This window comes from Cyprinus carpio, chromosome A23, assembly GCF_018340385.1.
Source record: "Cyprinus carpio isolate SPL01 chromosome A23, ASM1834038v1, whole genome shotgun sequence".
Taxonomy (NCBI): domain Eukaryota; kingdom Metazoa; phylum Chordata; class Actinopteri; order Cypriniformes; family Cyprinidae; genus Cyprinus; species Cyprinus carpio.
Genome location: NC_056594.1, coordinates 5216188 through 5232653, shown reverse-complemented (window position 1 = coordinate 5232653; position 16466 = coordinate 5216188). Strand labels below are relative to the sequence as shown.

Genomic DNA, 16466 nt, shown 5'->3' with positions numbered 1-16466 from the left:
TACCTTTTATTATTATCAATTCCTCATTTTTTGTAAAGCACTTCAAACCACGGTGTATAATTTTGGTAAAAAAATACTTGCCTTGCAATGAGTTAAAAATAGAAACAACATCATCATGGTGATAGGCTATAATGTTACTAAAAACTCTTACGGCAAACATGTCCTTCTAATGTCTTCAATTGTTGCCTATACCGACTGCAGCGGACACATTTGTAAACTACTTTAAGGACCCGATTGTGCGAGGTGTCTCTTAGTCAATGACCGCGTGGTTTATATACATGCGCGCTACTTTGGGGCCGACATTTCTGACACACGCCCACCAACAGAGAAAACTATCTCAAACCCGTTGCCCACCGTTGTCACACCGTTTCCAGAAACGTTGGCGTTCAACCCGGAAAACGTAGCAAAACGGTTGCGCACCGGTGTGAGCTTGTAACTTTGGCCCAAGTTGAGTCGTCTTTCATTGTTCACGCTATGTGTCCTGTCACGTGGATGACCACGGATGTGACTCTAAAAACTTGCAGACTCAAGATAACTAATCATTTCTCTTTCCGCGGCTCAGACGGCATTGTTTGGCTTATTGTCTGTCACGTGATGAACGAAATGACTCTATAAAACCAGAAAGACCCTCGAAGTATGACCAATTCTCTTTCCGGCTCAGACGGCATTGACTGACACAGGTGAACTACTAGACTAATTCCAGTACAGAACCTATAAGAATATTGCGCATGCGCGACATGAATGAACTCACTCCCCGTGAAGACATTCTTCCCGAAGTCACATTAAAAGATTCATATAAATGAACGAATCGTTCGAGAACAACCATCACTATTTTAACAACCAACCCAATGAACAAGCAATTATCTCAGATACTTCAATCCAGCCATACAAAATTAAGTCAACAACAGGTGCGTTTCAAAGAACCGAATTAGCCAGTTTCGCGCGATGAATATCATCTTGGATGCGACATTTCATCTTGGATGTTGAATAAAAGCAACGTACGAAGAACGGGGTCCCTGGTCTCCAAGACCTTATAATTTTTATTTCGGAAAAATGCGTGTAATCAAGGACTGTTAAAGTCATCATATACTTTTTTAACGGTGGGGTCTGGGTCTTATAGAATACCCTTCCCAAAAAGTAGTATACTTCAAGTTTATTTTATTAAGTATAACTTAAGTTACAAGTTCAAGTATATTTTTAAGTATACTTTATGTAGCAAGGATACAAATATCAGTATTCTAGTAGTATATTTTGTAAGTGTACTTCAAGTACTCCCTTGGGACCTACAATTTGCCCACTTTCTACGTATATAAAAGTATACCTTTTAAGTATACTTTAAGTATAACCAGTAGCAAACTTGTGAGTACACAAACTAGTAAAGTTTACCTCTATGTTTGTAGTTGGTTCTGCAATTATACTAAAGTGAACTTATGGGTATACTGATAGTTGTACTAATTAAATTACTTTGTACACTTTGAAGTATAGTCTCATGAAACTGCTAATTTAGTAGTTTTATTACTGTAAGATATACTCATAAGTTTTATTTAAGTGAACTTTAGGAGTACATCATACTTTATCTATACTACTATGTCCCTATTTAGGTTTTAATTCGTAATATATTGTATTATACTGAATATCTGAACACCTACAAACATCCAAAGAAAAGAAAGCGGGGTATCTGCTCGTAAACAAAAACATTTATTCTAGCTTTGCATTGTTTTTTTTTTAAACACTTTAATGTGGGTTAAGTTTTTCATAAAAATAAAAATAACAAAAAAAATTTTGAACGAAAAAAGCTGTGAAAAAAGAATATGAATTGGATTCAGAATGAACAATCAAAACGGTAGATGGAGTCGATCACAACCTGCACCAAAGTCTTGACTGTAATTATTACCTTCTTCATCTGTCCCATTTTATTCTATACCATTACAGTTTTGATGCTGTTTCAATGTCAGATGATTGTGTTAGATTATATGTGTGTTAGTATCTGTTTGTTTTTTTTTTTTTATTCTGTACAGGAAGATGTGTACTAGCGCCTGTACCGTATAAAAAAAAAACACGGATTCTAGGACGCACAAGTAATAGCTCAAACTATATTTAGAATTTTTGTGAGTATAAGTCAAGTATACTTATATGCTCATTAAGGTATCATTTCTAGAGAAGAGTACAGTAAAAAAGTAAAGTTAAAAGCATTACTTCTCACTATTTTTTAGTTTACAAAAGAAGGATATACTAATAGCTATACTTGAATAAACTCTTTTTTCGTAAGGGTAAGCTATACTCCCCCTTCCCGAAATGGCAGGCTTCCAGTTAAATGGGAGAGTGACAAGCAAGGACAGAAGTACCATCACAACTTTATTTTCCCCTTTTGATAGGATTCATTACTAAAACATTGAGCTCAGCAACAATATAAAACCCTTCTCTCTAAAATTCACAGTTAAACTTGAAACAAGGGTCAGACACTCCATCCTAACAATAATGTCCAAGATAGCTGAATGCACTTGCGTTTGAGAATCCGAGCTACAGGATTCAATTATGTAGTAAACTGTTTCAGCTCCAGCAGCCTATCCAATAGGCCTTGTTAACTTAATACTACCAAGTGGGCCCCAACCATTCCTCCACCAAAATACACACAAAATGACACCAATATCAACAAATAATTAAACCAACCAACAACAATATTAAATCAAAACATGCACAAACCAATGCATTAAGAATATTGATATAATGATAATAAAAAATAAATTCAAAACTTAGTGACAATCCCAGAAAAACAAAAATTTGTTTTCTTTGTTTTGTTTGGGTTGTTTGTTTTTCTTGAACACTATTTGTCCTTACACAGCAGAAACATTCGATTATAAACATTTTAAAAGCACCAAATTGGAGAACAAAGACAGTACACTTCAAATCACAAATCACAAATGCACCATCCAAAAAAGAAAACGTCTCAGGTTACGTATGTAACACATGGTTCCTCAAGGGAGAACGAGCGACGCTGCGTCAGAGAATGCTGTTGGGGGGGGGAAACGCACGCCCCCCACCCCGCATGAACAACCAGCTGTGAATCCATGTGTGTAAAGTCAGTCCAATGGCCATATGGGCGACGCCGTCATAGGCGGGTATTAGAGACATCAGAGAAACCAGGAATCTTAAAAAAAGCAATGGTGCTGACGTTGAAGCCAGCAATTAGCCCTCAACGGGATTGAAGCAAGTGCCGGCAGAGATGTTCCATGGTTACACAAATACCCGTAACCTGAGACGTTCCTCTTCAGGAACTCGAGCTGCGTTGTGGAGGAAGACTTTGGGGGAACAAGAATGTGCAACACACCGCCAACTTACAAAATCTCTGCCTAGTGTGTGAGACTGCACAGCGAGGGCCGAGAGAGAAACAGAAGGAGAGCCTGGAAAGATGGCTCGCCAGATATCCAGTCTGTAAAACCTAACAAAGTTTAAGGACCAATGGACCAAACCCACAGCATTGCAGATGTTCCCTGCATAGGGACAACCTGGAAGAAGCCTTGGAGAGGCCGTCTGTTATTCTCGTAGCTTGGAAGAACCCTCTGCTAGGGGGACCAGTAGCAAAACAAATAACTGTGTCGCCCTTTTCCACAGGGCAGCTCTGTGGGCGACGCGACTGGACACATATATGTTAAGCTTCTGCTGGTCCTGGCTCCCCTGAAGGGTCGCAGGGACTGAAGGGCCTGGAGTATGACAGGCTGTGGTGTAGACGAGGGTTATGAGAAAAGCTTTGGCGCCAGACCAGCCGCAATTTCCTATTGTAGGACAGGGGCCACAGAAAGGGCCTGTAGGTCTCCACCTCTCTTGAGGAGAAATATATCGCAACAGGAAAACAGTCTTTATAGTACAGAAGGCAATCGCGGAGATCTCCTCGATAGGCTCAAAAGGAGGCCTAACAGAGAGCCTCTAACCACCACACAGCCAGGTCCCACGTTGTGACAACAATGCCAGAAACGCACCTGAGGCTAAACTCATCAGCCTCAAGAGTGCACCAGCAGAGGGAAACGTGAAACCAGGGGGGTGTCTGCCCCACTGACTCGGCCAAACAAGTCCGGGGCGTGGTAGCCACCGCAATGGCACACCACGGTAGGACCACTTCAGGGTGGAGTTGGGTCAACCCTTGCAGAGAAGCGGGGCCTGCAGGAGATACTCCGAGCAATGTACCAATCGGGCAGTTAACGCGAGAAAGCTTCCACTTCAAGGGGTGCAGTTTCCTGGATATGAGGAGCATCTATGATTGTAAGGTAGGGTATCTCAACAACCTCGGTTTGAGAGACCTGAGCTTACAAGTTGTGCCCCCTCGGAGAACACACACACCAACTAAGCTTCCACAGCTCTTCGGCGGGGATGGGACTATAGTGCCCTCCACACTGTGAGAGGAGATCCCGCCTGACGGGAATCACCCATGGAGAGTCATCGAGGATGGAACAACTCAGTAGACTGGAGGAACCCATACTCAGCCACAGTTGGCCTGGCACACAGAACAGGGCTACCAGCAGACCATCTAGCCGAACCTACATCCTGACGCACTTCTACTCCAAAACTCCACAGCGGGGTTGAAGCAGAGCAATCGGCGGGAAAAGTGTACAGGATGAAGCTGCCGGTGTGTTGGCCACGTCTGTATCATGGCGTCCAGCCCCAGTGGAGATGCTGGAATGAGTCGGGAAAGCACCAGAGTGGGCATGTGTGATCCTCTCTCGACGTCGCAAAACAGGTCCACACCTGAGCCTGGCCCAAAAACTCTCCAAAATCTGCCTTCACCACCATTGGTGTGTAAAGCCGCCATGCCATTCCCCGGGGGGCCCTCGGCCCACTGCCGCGACAGGGATGGCCATGATGTAAGATGCGTGACCACCCTCCATAGAGCGACACGGGCTGGCAGGGTGGCCACGTCCTCATGTTGGGGGACCCGTTTACACCCAGTGTAGTGACAAGGAGTGTCAGAGGGGGACTGCCCTCATAAGCCCTGGGCCAATGGGCCACACAGAGCGCTTGCTGAAGAAGACAGAAGGCTAATGCGCAGGGGCTTCGTCGCACATGCTTTTAAGCTTCCTGGCTTCCTCTGATGTCACCCACCTATGACGTATCGCCCATCCCTTGGACTGATTACACACGGTGATTCAGGAGCAGTTCACGCTGGGGGCATTCCCCAAAGCATTCTCCAATCGCAGCTCGAGTTTCGCCTGAAGAGGAACCACAAACAACCATCACCAGTGAACCAAACCCAAATAAACAAATAACCCACAATTTCCTAATGAGGGGCCATACCAATATAAGCAAGACAAATGGCACATACAATCACAAGATTTAAACACCTAAACCAAATCAACTCAAAACACAAAATAAAATAATTAACAAAATGAAAATAGAAATGATCTCAATACGACTCAATTCACCCCTCACGCGCGCACATACAGAATGAGAAAGAAAAATCAAGCCAAAACAAAACAAGTCAAAGACAACAAACACAAACAAAGATTCACATAGTTGCCGAACAAAGGCCTCGATTTGGACCTATAAAACATCGCAAGGCAAAACAAAGAGTACAGAGAGTTTGAAGCCATGATTCGGCAGGAGAAGAAAAGCACGCAAGCAGCAAATATAGTCGCGTCCAAAACTGGGACAGCTGAAAATTTTAGGTCACAGCAGAAAACAGCAGCTGGCACACTCTGCAAAACAAACAACTGGAAATGTATCTATTTCCTTCCTTCTCACGTCCGCCCAATCTTTGTGGAATCATATGATATAGGGGGAAGATCTAGGGGCACCGTTACCCACTGGACTCACGTTCTGTACCGGAGCGAATGGGTCCGGGAGATTTTCACGAGACTCCGGAGGAGACAACCTTTTGTATGTTAAACAGTAGCGCACTTCACACTGCAGAACACAAGATCCATGGGCGTGGTTGGGTACCCTCCACACATCTAGGGGGCGTCGGAGACTGGGTAGCGAGCGCCTTTAGGTGTGGAGCCGGGGTGGCGCTCTTAGGGAATCGGGGGTTGTGAGGCCATGGTAGGTTTGCGAATAATGTGAGGTTTCAAGGGAAGGATTTGGATCTGGGTCCAAAACCACACCCCCCCTGGATCTGTGGGTGTTCTGCAGTGAGGGAGCAAGACAGAGACCAATCTCGGGCCTGCACCGCTAATCTAAATTGTAACAAATCACCCATTCAACACAACAATTTAAACATCCGGTCCATCTCAAACCCCTAGAAGGTTTAAAAAAAGTTAACATACCTTATACCAGTTTTCTGAGTGCACACACAGATGAGCTTGCGTCAAATCTATGTTATTCTAGTCAGCATTACAAATAGCAATACTGGCTCTACGTTATTTAAGACTATATTCCTTTTACATTATTCCCCTTCCTTTCTAAATTATGATTGATGATTTTTAAACCATCCTATCATAGTAAACCCTTTAACCAACACTACACAACACAAAACACTTTTGCTACTATAATGTCTCAGTCTTTCCAAAACTATGCTCCAGGTTATCCTCAAACCTCACAACCTCTACAATTGCTCTGCTGCATACTGTCTTTAAGTTACGTGCGGCACTTAATGCCAGCGGTTCACTCAATTACCATTTACCAAACACTGTAAAACCAAAACTGAAATGGTCATATGAAATATAGCTGGTTCAATAGAAGCGGGGTTTTGGCATTAGTCATGGACTCTCTTTTTGAAGACGATCAGTCAAAAGTTGAAACAACCTTTTAGGTTTGCTATTAAACACTCTTCTAATAGAGGAAAACCAATACAGGTAGACAGATCTACACATTAATTCATGAATTTTACTTTTAATAATCTTAATCCGATCTTTAAAATAAACCTACGAATCTTTGCTAGAAATTTCTATTGCTTTCTAAAACCCGTTATGCAGCAAGTGAGGCTAAAACTTTAAACACAGCCACTGCTCTGCTGGTTGTGCTGTCATACAAGTACACTGCTAGTCATTTGTAATAATTGCGGAGATTGTCTTTGATCTTAATCCCATGCGAATCGGCCAAGGATTAGTATTACCTGGTGACTGCTAGTCATTTGTAATAATTGCGGAGATTGTCTGTGATCTTAATACCATGCGAATCGGCCATGTGTGTAATTTGTAAACTAAAAATTCCCCCACAAATGGCATACCATATTTCACTGAACACCAAGGTCCTGTGATAATATTAGTCCCGTGCAAATCGGCATCTCTGTAATTTGGCAGGGTTGTATATCATTTTTTCAAGGTTTTTGTTACATGTGTGCCTTTTTATCCATTTTTCGTGAAGAATGGAGGCTGCATTGGAGTGTTTTGATAGTATTTTGGGTGCTGGGTCATATTGTTATACGGGGGATGTTCTAGGACTTCATACACAGGGGGCTCGGAGCCCTCAGACAGACCACTAGATACAAAGATACAAATTACCTAAATTAATTGAAGTAAATATACACAAATATCCATTAAAGTTATGAAGTTACTTAATTAAGAGCAGCGAGTGATTCTCTCTTTTTCAAGCTATTCATTATAAACATTATTAACCCTAAAATGCATACCTCGGGTCTTTAGCGACCCGGGACGTCATTCACTACCCTCTCCCTCCTTCATTTTTTTAAGTTATACATCCACTTTCTTAGTATTCCTCAAGCTATTCATTATAAACAATATAAGAATAAATGTAAAAGAATGCCCGTTTTCTAAATTATTTTTTTATAAAAAGTGTATAGGGTCGCTAGAGACCTGGGGTATGTAAATGTGTAAGTATTTTTTTTCTCCGCAATTATATTTACATATCTGATGACTCAATAAATGCAATGCATCTTTTTCCTCTCAAGGTGGCACTTTTTGATACACAATGATGACGTGATGTTTCACTGATAAATACAGCAGGCATAAAACAAACAAATAACATCAGCAAAAATTTAACTGGTTTGAATGGCTTTACTGCAGATCAATTACTATACCCAATGAAATTTACAGGGCAATAAATCAGATCTCAATTAATTAGAATGTTGTGGAAAAGTTAATTTATTTCAGAAATTCAACTCAAATTGTGAAACTTGTGTATTAAACAAATTCAATGCACACAGACTGAGGTAGTTTAAGTCTTTAGTTCTTTTAATTGTGATGATTTTTGCTCACATTAAACAAAAACCCACCAATTCACTATCTCAACAAATTAGAATATGGTGATATGCCAATCAGCTAATCAACTCAAAGTCAACCTGCAAAGTTTTCCTGAGGCTTCAAAATGGTCTCTCAGTTTGGTTCACTAGGCTACACAATCATGGGGAAGACTGCTGATCTGACAGTTGTCCACAAGATAATCATTGACACCCTTCACAAGGAGTGTAAGCACAAACATTCATTGCCAAAAGAAGTTGGCTATTCACAGAGTGCTGTATCCAAGCATGTTAACAGACGGTTGAGTGGAAGGAAAAAGTGTGGAAGAAAAAGATGCACAACCAACCGAGAGAACCGCAGCCTTATGAGGATTGTCAAGCAAAATCGATTCAAGAATTTGAGTGAACTTCACAAGGAATGGACTGAGGCTAGGGTCAAGGCATCAAGAGCCACCACACACAGACATGTCAAGGAACTTGGCTACAGTTGTCATATTCCTCTTGTTAAACTACTCCTGAACCACAGACAACATCAGAAGCGTCTTACCTGGGCTAAGGAGAAGAAGAACTGGACTGTTGCCCAGTGGTCCAAAGTCCTCTTTTCAGATGAGAGCAAGTTTTGTATTTCATTTGGAAACCAAGGTCCTAGAGTCTGGAGGAAGGGCGGAGAAGCTCATAGCCCAAGTTGGTTGTAGTCCAGTGTTAAGTTTCCACAGTCTGTGATGATTTGGGGTTGCACAGTCATCTGCTGGTGTTGGTCCATTGTGTTTTTTTGAAAAACAAAGTCCATGCACCCGTTTAACAGGAAAATTTTAGAGCACTTCATGTTCCTTCTGCTGACGCTTTGAAGCTGATGTATTTCATTTCCAGCGGGATTGGCACCTGCCACACGGCCAAAAGCACCAAACGTTGCAGGATGAGCGAAGCCAATGTCAAAGAAACCTGGGCTTCCATCCCACTCAGCAGTGACACAAACTGATCACCTCATTGCCAAGCCGAAATTGAGGCAGTAGTTAAAGGCAAAAGGGAGCCCCTAACAAGTATTGACTACATATACAGTAAATGAACATCCTTTCCAGGAAGGCCACCAATTCAACAAAAAAGAAAAAAAAATTATCTTTTTTTTGCTCTATGACGTATTCTAATTGTTGCAGATGGGTGGGGTTTTTGTTAAATTGTGAGCCAAAATCATCACAATTAAAAGCTAAAAAACTAAAACTACTTCAGTCTGTGTGCATATTGAATATATTTAATACACAAGTTTCACAAATTTGAGTTGAATTACTGAAACAAATGAACTTTTTCCATGGACATTTTAATTTTATGAAGAGGCACCTTGTAACTGTCACTTGCCATTTGATGTTGGGTATGGTGATTAAGCTGCCCAGTGATGCAAGTGTGAATATGAAGTCAATTAAAATTATAGTTGAAAGGAATATGGACTTAGGATGTGAATATGGGGCAGTGTATGCATGAAAATGTACTGGTGGAAGTGCGCTCTGATGCTGACAGCGAGGTTAAAATCATCTGCTCAAATTGAATCCTGTTAATGTCAAAAAGGTAACGAAATAGGCTTTATTTTTATTCTTCTGTAACTGTTTCTTAAAAATATCAGAGAGTTTTTTTGCTATTGCAGTGCAGATAGAGATCCATCTGGTGTGGATAGTTAGGTTCGTTGGGTCGCTAAAGACCTGAATATCTAAGAATGATTGACATTAATGCATTTAAAGGTTAACATAAGAAATGCACGGGTCCATTATATTAATGCACATCCGATATTTTCTTAACTATTTACATTCACTTAAGACGTACCCAACTGTTTTTACGTCGATAATCGATTTTTGCTTGAGTCTACTGCTTCTCAAACTTGTCTACTTAGACCAAAAATTTCTAACAATCTCAAAATGGTCTCCTTTAAAGCTTTTAACTGAAATTCAAAACAATGTCACACACTGTGTTTAGATATTTTCCTAGTTTAAAGGACTCTCGGTGTTGGCCTTCACATTTGTCTCCTCCCAACGTTCAAACAAGATATCCAACAGCATCGCACACCAGATATTTCTCCTTAGCTAGAGACTCTGGCTCTCTCAAATTGTGTCTCTTTTAAAGTTATAGAAGATGATCTCACAAAACCTACACCCACCACTGTGCTTCAGCTATTTCTCCTTAGCTACAGACACTGGATCTTCACAATTTGTCTCTTTTAAAGCTTTTAAAAGAGAATCTCCAAAACATAACCTACTGTGCTCAGATATTTCTCCTTAGTTAGAGACTCTGGATCTTCCACATTTGTTCTCTTTTAACAGCTTTAGAAGAGGGATCTCAACAACATCACACACTGTGCTCAGATATTTCTACCTAGAGACTCTGACTTACCTTAGAAACTTCTGGATCTTGTTTTTAGAGAGATCTAAACATTTGTCTCTATTTCTTTCTAAAGCTTTAGAAGATTAGCTATCTAAACAACATCACAACACTGTGCTCAGATATTTCTCTTTAGCTAAATACTCCTGGGGGTCTCATCATTTGTCTCCTACTAACTTGTGTTAAAACAAGAAAAACTGTAAAATGTATTTAGAGAAATTGTGTGTTTATTATATTTTTGTACAGGATCCTCTGTTCCCAGATCCAACCATTCATCCTGAAGGACTTGTGAAAATATGAACTACTAACCTTTCTGAACCGTGTGTTCGGTGGACAGTGACACATGATAAATAGAAAGGACATGGCAAAAGATGAGGTGGGGGTATTGATATTTCACTGATGTAATTTAACATTACATTTAGTCTGCTAGTCAAGAATTGTATAGCTGATTTAAGGTGAAAAGTAAATAGTGGTTCATGTTTGTTTTGTGGTAGTGTTCCATGAGTCCTTGTCCTGAACAGTTTAAATGGCCACTTTTCTTCAGAAAAATCCACTGAGGGACAATTGAGGGACTCAACTGTTTCAAAAGGTATAATGCATGTATTGATTTTCAAGAACGCACACAAGTATGCATTTCACGGGAGTTCACATCTAGCCTGCGTATATTAAGTACCGTTAGATTGGTTTGTACACACCGGCTGCGTGTGATACACAGTGCCGTATTTGTCGTGCTTGTTCCGGGTGTCACGTTGTGGTTTGCCTCCGAGCTCGGGACTGGATGGGCCCCGAACCAATGCAACGTACTCCCCCCGGTTGTGGTAAGAGTAGAGTGGATGTCTAAAGTGATGAGGAGAAATGGTGTGGAGGAGGGATGCTGAAAACTGTCAAATGAACAGAAGGTAGGTTATGCTGTTAATTTAACCTCGTCATGGAGTATATTAACTGAGTGTTTCTCCACTTGTGTTAATCAGGTTCATGAACCTGCGACTGTTCCTCCCGAACTTTGGTATAAAAATCAGCATTAAGAGAACAGGGTCTGTGAACTACTTGATTGGGATGATCAAACTAACATAATTTTTTTCTGAAAATAAGCATAAAAAGATTTTATGGATCTTCTTGAAGGGCAGGACTAAATAACAGATATATCTTTAACAAAAACAAGAAAGATTAATATCATCCGTTTCAAAATGTACACCCCACTCTTATGCATTGTGTTTCCTTCTGGAGCATTAGTGAACATGTTTCACCTTTTATAATAGTTGTGTATGAGCCTTTCATTTTTCCATCAGAGTGAAGAGATGGATCTGAAAAGTAGAGTCATTGTTGGACCGGGCCAAATATGCAGAAGACCTGGAAAACCAAAATTTCTGGGAAATTGGAGATTTTTCTGAAGAACACAGGCATGTGAAACTGCCTTCTGGACCTCATGAAAAACTATCCCCCAAACATAAACACATGTACATTCCAGTTGTTGTTAAACTTGTGAGAATTTTTAATCAGTCAAATTAGTCAAAAACAAAAATAATCCATTTACGGGTTTGTGCACTGACTTGAACAGTCCAGAAACACACATATCCATCCAGTTATATTAAGACAACGCAGCGAGATCGTTCTTCATAATGATTGCATATTCTGCTAGGGCACAGATGGGCAAACTCAGTCCTGGAGGGCTACTGTCCTGCAGAGTTTCGCTCCAACCCTATTTAAACAGACCTGAAGCTAATCAAGGTCTTTAGGATTACTAGAAGGCTACAGACAGGTGAGTTTGACAGACAGGAGTGGCCCTCCAGGACCGAGTTTACCCATCTCTGTGCTATGGGTATGTAAACTTATGAGCATAACAGTATCTTCTGTAGCTTCTGAAAGGCAGAATTAAATGAAAAAATATGGCATGTTCATGGTGCTGCTATTAGAGTTGTAGAATATGTGTGTGTGACTGTCTGATTGAGAGTGGTAATTACTGTCCTGGCTCGAGTGTCCATTGCAAGTCTATTCATTATTGTGTTTGTCTTTTGGATCGTATACATTTTTTTTATTGTTTCTTTTCAAATTATTTTATTTTTTATCAGTATAATGATAGTGTCTGTGTTTGCAAAATATTTAAAATATTTTTCTCAATCTACATGATGTTGCAGTCCTGCTGAGTTCGTTTAATAATATTTGCAGTCCTGTTAAATGTTTGCAGTCTAGCATCTGCTGAAAAAAAAAAAATTGAGTTTTGTTGATGCCTTACTGTGTTTGTGGCACTGTTGACAGTTTTTATAAGCGCATATGATGCATTTTTTGTATAGAAGGCCCGCAGCATTTTAAAACATGAAAAGAGTACATTAATTTATAGACGTTTACTGAGACATGAGTGGTCGTTTACGGAGATTTAACTGCTTGTACCCTGGATTTTGCGGGGACTACTACTTTATATGCACAGGGATGTACATGGATTTACCTTTGAGTGAGTAAACATTTCTGTCCATGTCTGGGAATTTATCGCATTAGTGAACGGACTGGAAAACTGCCGCACACAAAAAGTTTGTTTCTGTCAGTGTCAAGAAACCAGAAACACCAGGGCACATACACGGAAACTGCAAGAAATGTTCCATTTACGGGTTTGTGTGCTGATGTGAACAGTCTGGAAACTGACATTTTCATGCAGTGTCAGGAAGCGCTACCCCTCGATTAGAACAGCTTCATTAAAACGCAGACTACAAATCCAGCTGTTGCCTGCAGTAGGCACAGTCAGGTTCCTCTCTAAAGCTAAGCAGGCTAGAGCCTGGTTGGTATAGACTGATGGGAGACCATTTGTGAGAATGTAGTTTGCTGCTGCAGCTAGTTTTAGTCCAGCCAGCAGGGGGTGATCATTCCCTGGCTTGAATGGGTGCAATACTCCTGGTGTAATGACACGGATTTTTTAGACTGTGTAAAAGGAGCATCCTTCAGAGGAGACATTAAACTGGCCTCCTGACATTCTGTTGTCATGTGAATTCCACACCTCAGCTGTACTAAATTTGACTTTGTTTTCTTCTTGAAGCTGGTAGCACATTCTGATGGCTGGAAGGCTGTTGTGAACAACTTGCTTGCTGCTGGAGTTAGTTTTAGTCCGGCCAGCAGCGGGGGTGCTCATTCCCTGACTTGTAAAAAAACACTAAGGATGAATAAAAAAGCAAGTCCCACTTTATAGAAGATTAGCAGACAAGTTACCTAATGTCAGCACATCATCTGAAGATAAACATTCAATATTAGAGTGGTCTTCAGTGGTCTCAGCATTGCTCTGTTGTGTACTGCCTAATAAGTACCGCACACTGACGGATTATACCACTGGAGCTGCAGCCTCAAGGGCATGTTACAAAACACCATGTTCTTTAGTTAGATTAATCTTTCAAATCATTCCATAGACATTCCTCTAACTGATTTCAGCAATCGTATTTTTCAACCAATCTTTATTTTATTCCATAAATTGTTTTGTGAAAGAAATGCTTTCGCTTCAAAACATGTTCCATAGTTAGGCTCGAGCTCACAACCTCGGCATTGGTCTGCTGTGTACTGCCTTACAAGTACCGCAAGCTGGACCAATTGCCGTACCACTGGAGCTCATGTGCAAAGGCTGTATTACCAAAACTCCATGTACTTTAGTAAGACTTATAGTTAAAAATTATTCAATAACCGCTCTTCTAACAGATTACAGCCATATGATATTCAAGGATCTTTTATATTAGTCCCCATGGATTCTGTAGCTAATGAAATGCTTTCTCACTTTCTAAACCTTTGCTCCAGGTGAGGATCAAACTCTCACATTAGGCATTGCTTTGCTGCGTTCTGCCTTATAAGTACCGCACGCTGACCAATTGCGCCACTGGAGCTGATGCTATAAAGCTGAATTACCGGAACTGCATGTTCTTTAGTAAGACTTATCGTCTCAAAATATTCAGTAAAAGGTTCTTCTTAAAGATTACAGTCATCTGATATTCACTGGATCTTTACATTATCCCATGAACTCTGTAGCTACAGAAATGCTTCTCGTCCTCTAGGACCTTGCTCCAGGTGAGGCTCGACTCTCACAACCTCGGCATTGCTCTGCTGCATACTGCCTCATAAGTAACGCGCACTGATCGATTGAGTAACCAAATATGCTGGTTCAAGAGACTATTAACAAACATTATGTGAGAAATGCAAAACAAACCGGTCAATTTTAAGACTAGACCACTAAGCTTCAATACACAAGCAAGTGTCACTTAATGGAAGATTAGAGCACAAGATACCTAAGGTGAGACCCTCAACTGAAGATAAACATTGTATTGTAGACTTTTCTTAAGTTATACTAGTCTTTCATGACATCCCATGAACTTTCCTCTAACTGATTACAACCATCTGATATTCAATGGATCTTTTATATTATCCCATGGACTCTGTAGCAACTGAAATGTTTCTCGCTTTCTAAAACCTTGCTCCAGGTGAGGCTCGAACTCACAACCTCGGCATTGCTCTGCTGCATACTGCCTTATAAGTACCGCGCGCTGACTAATTGCACCACTGGAGCAGATGTCTTAAAGCTGAATTACCAAACTGCACATCTTTAGTAAGACTTATCGTTCAAATTATTCAGTAAACTTTCTTCTAAAAGTTTACAGCTATCTGATATTCAATGGAATCTTTTATAATTATCCCATGACCTCTGTAGCTTACAGAAATGCTTCTCATCCCTCTAAAACCTTGCTCCAGGTGAGGCTCGTAAACACAACCTCGGCATTGCTCTGCTGCGTACATTGCCTTATAAGTATCATAGCTGAGAGATTGCACCACTGGAGCTAGCGGTAGTTCAGTTCGTGAATTACCGAACTGCATGTTCTTTAGTAAGTCTTATCGTTCAAATCATTCAATAAACTTTCTTCTTAAAGATTACAGCCATCTGATATTCAATTGATCTTTTATATTATCCCCATGAACTCTGTAGCTGCTGAAATGCTTCTCATCCTCTAAAACCTTTCTCCAGGTGAGGCTCGAACTCACAACATCAGCATTGCTCTACTGCGTGCTACTGCTTATAAGTAACGCCGCACTGACCGATTGCATACCACTGGAGCTGATGTCGTGAAAGCTGAATTACCAAACACCATCTTCTTTAGCTAGACTAATTTTTCAAATCATTCCATAGGCATTCCCTCTAACTGATGTCAGCAATTGATCATTTTATATTATCCCATGAACTCTTTAGCTGCTGAAATGCTTCTCATCCTCTAAATCCTTTCTCCAGGTGAGGCTCAAACTCACAATCTCGGCATTGCTCTGCTGCGTACTGCCTTACAAGTACCGCAAGCTGACCGATTACACCAATGGAGCTGAGGAATTAAACATGAATTACCGAACTGCATGTTCTTTAGTAAGAATTATCATTCAAATTATTCAATAAACTTTCTTCTTAAAGATTACAGCCATCTCATATTCAATGGATCTTTACATTATCCCATGAACTCTGTAGCTGCTGATGAAAATGCTTCTCAATCCTCTAAAACCTGCTCCCGGTGAGGCTCAAACTCCACAAACTCCAACAATGCTCTGCTGCGTACTGCCTTTATAAGTAACCGAGTAGTTGACCGATTGTACCACCAATGGAGCTGAGATCTTAAAACGGGAATTACCTAACTGCATGTTCTTTAGTAAGACTTATCGCTCAAATTATATAATAAACGCTCTTCTTAAAGATTACAGCCATCTAATATTCAATGGATCTTTTACATTATCCCATGAACCTTGTAGCCTGCTGAAATGCTTCTCATCTCTAAAAACCTTGCTACCCCACCCAAGGTTGGGGCTCAAACTCACAACCTCGGCATTGCTCTGCTGCGTACCGCCTTATATACATAAATCTTTTATATTATTTCCCATGAACTCTGTAGCTACTGAAATAAAAGCTTCTCATCCTTCTAAAACCTTGCTCCAGGTGAGGCTCTCAACTCACAACCTCGGCATTGCTCTGCTGCGTACT

General features: G+C 40.7%; 1 protein-coding gene and 1 non-coding gene across 2 annotated transcripts in view; both read right to left on the bottom strand.

Annotated features, from left to right (window-relative positions):
* LOC109050245 (sterile alpha motif domain-containing protein 10-like) overlaps nt 1–16466 on the bottom strand; it is an 890290-nt gene that overhangs the window by 830745 nt on the left and 43079 nt on the right. The window lies entirely within an intron of this gene.
* trnai-uau lies at nt 14927–15020 on the bottom strand. Its single transcript has 2 exons — nt 14983–15020; nt 14927–14962 (listed from the first exon to the last, which is right to left on the bottom strand). It is a non-coding gene; the product is annotated as a tRNA-Ile (tRNA).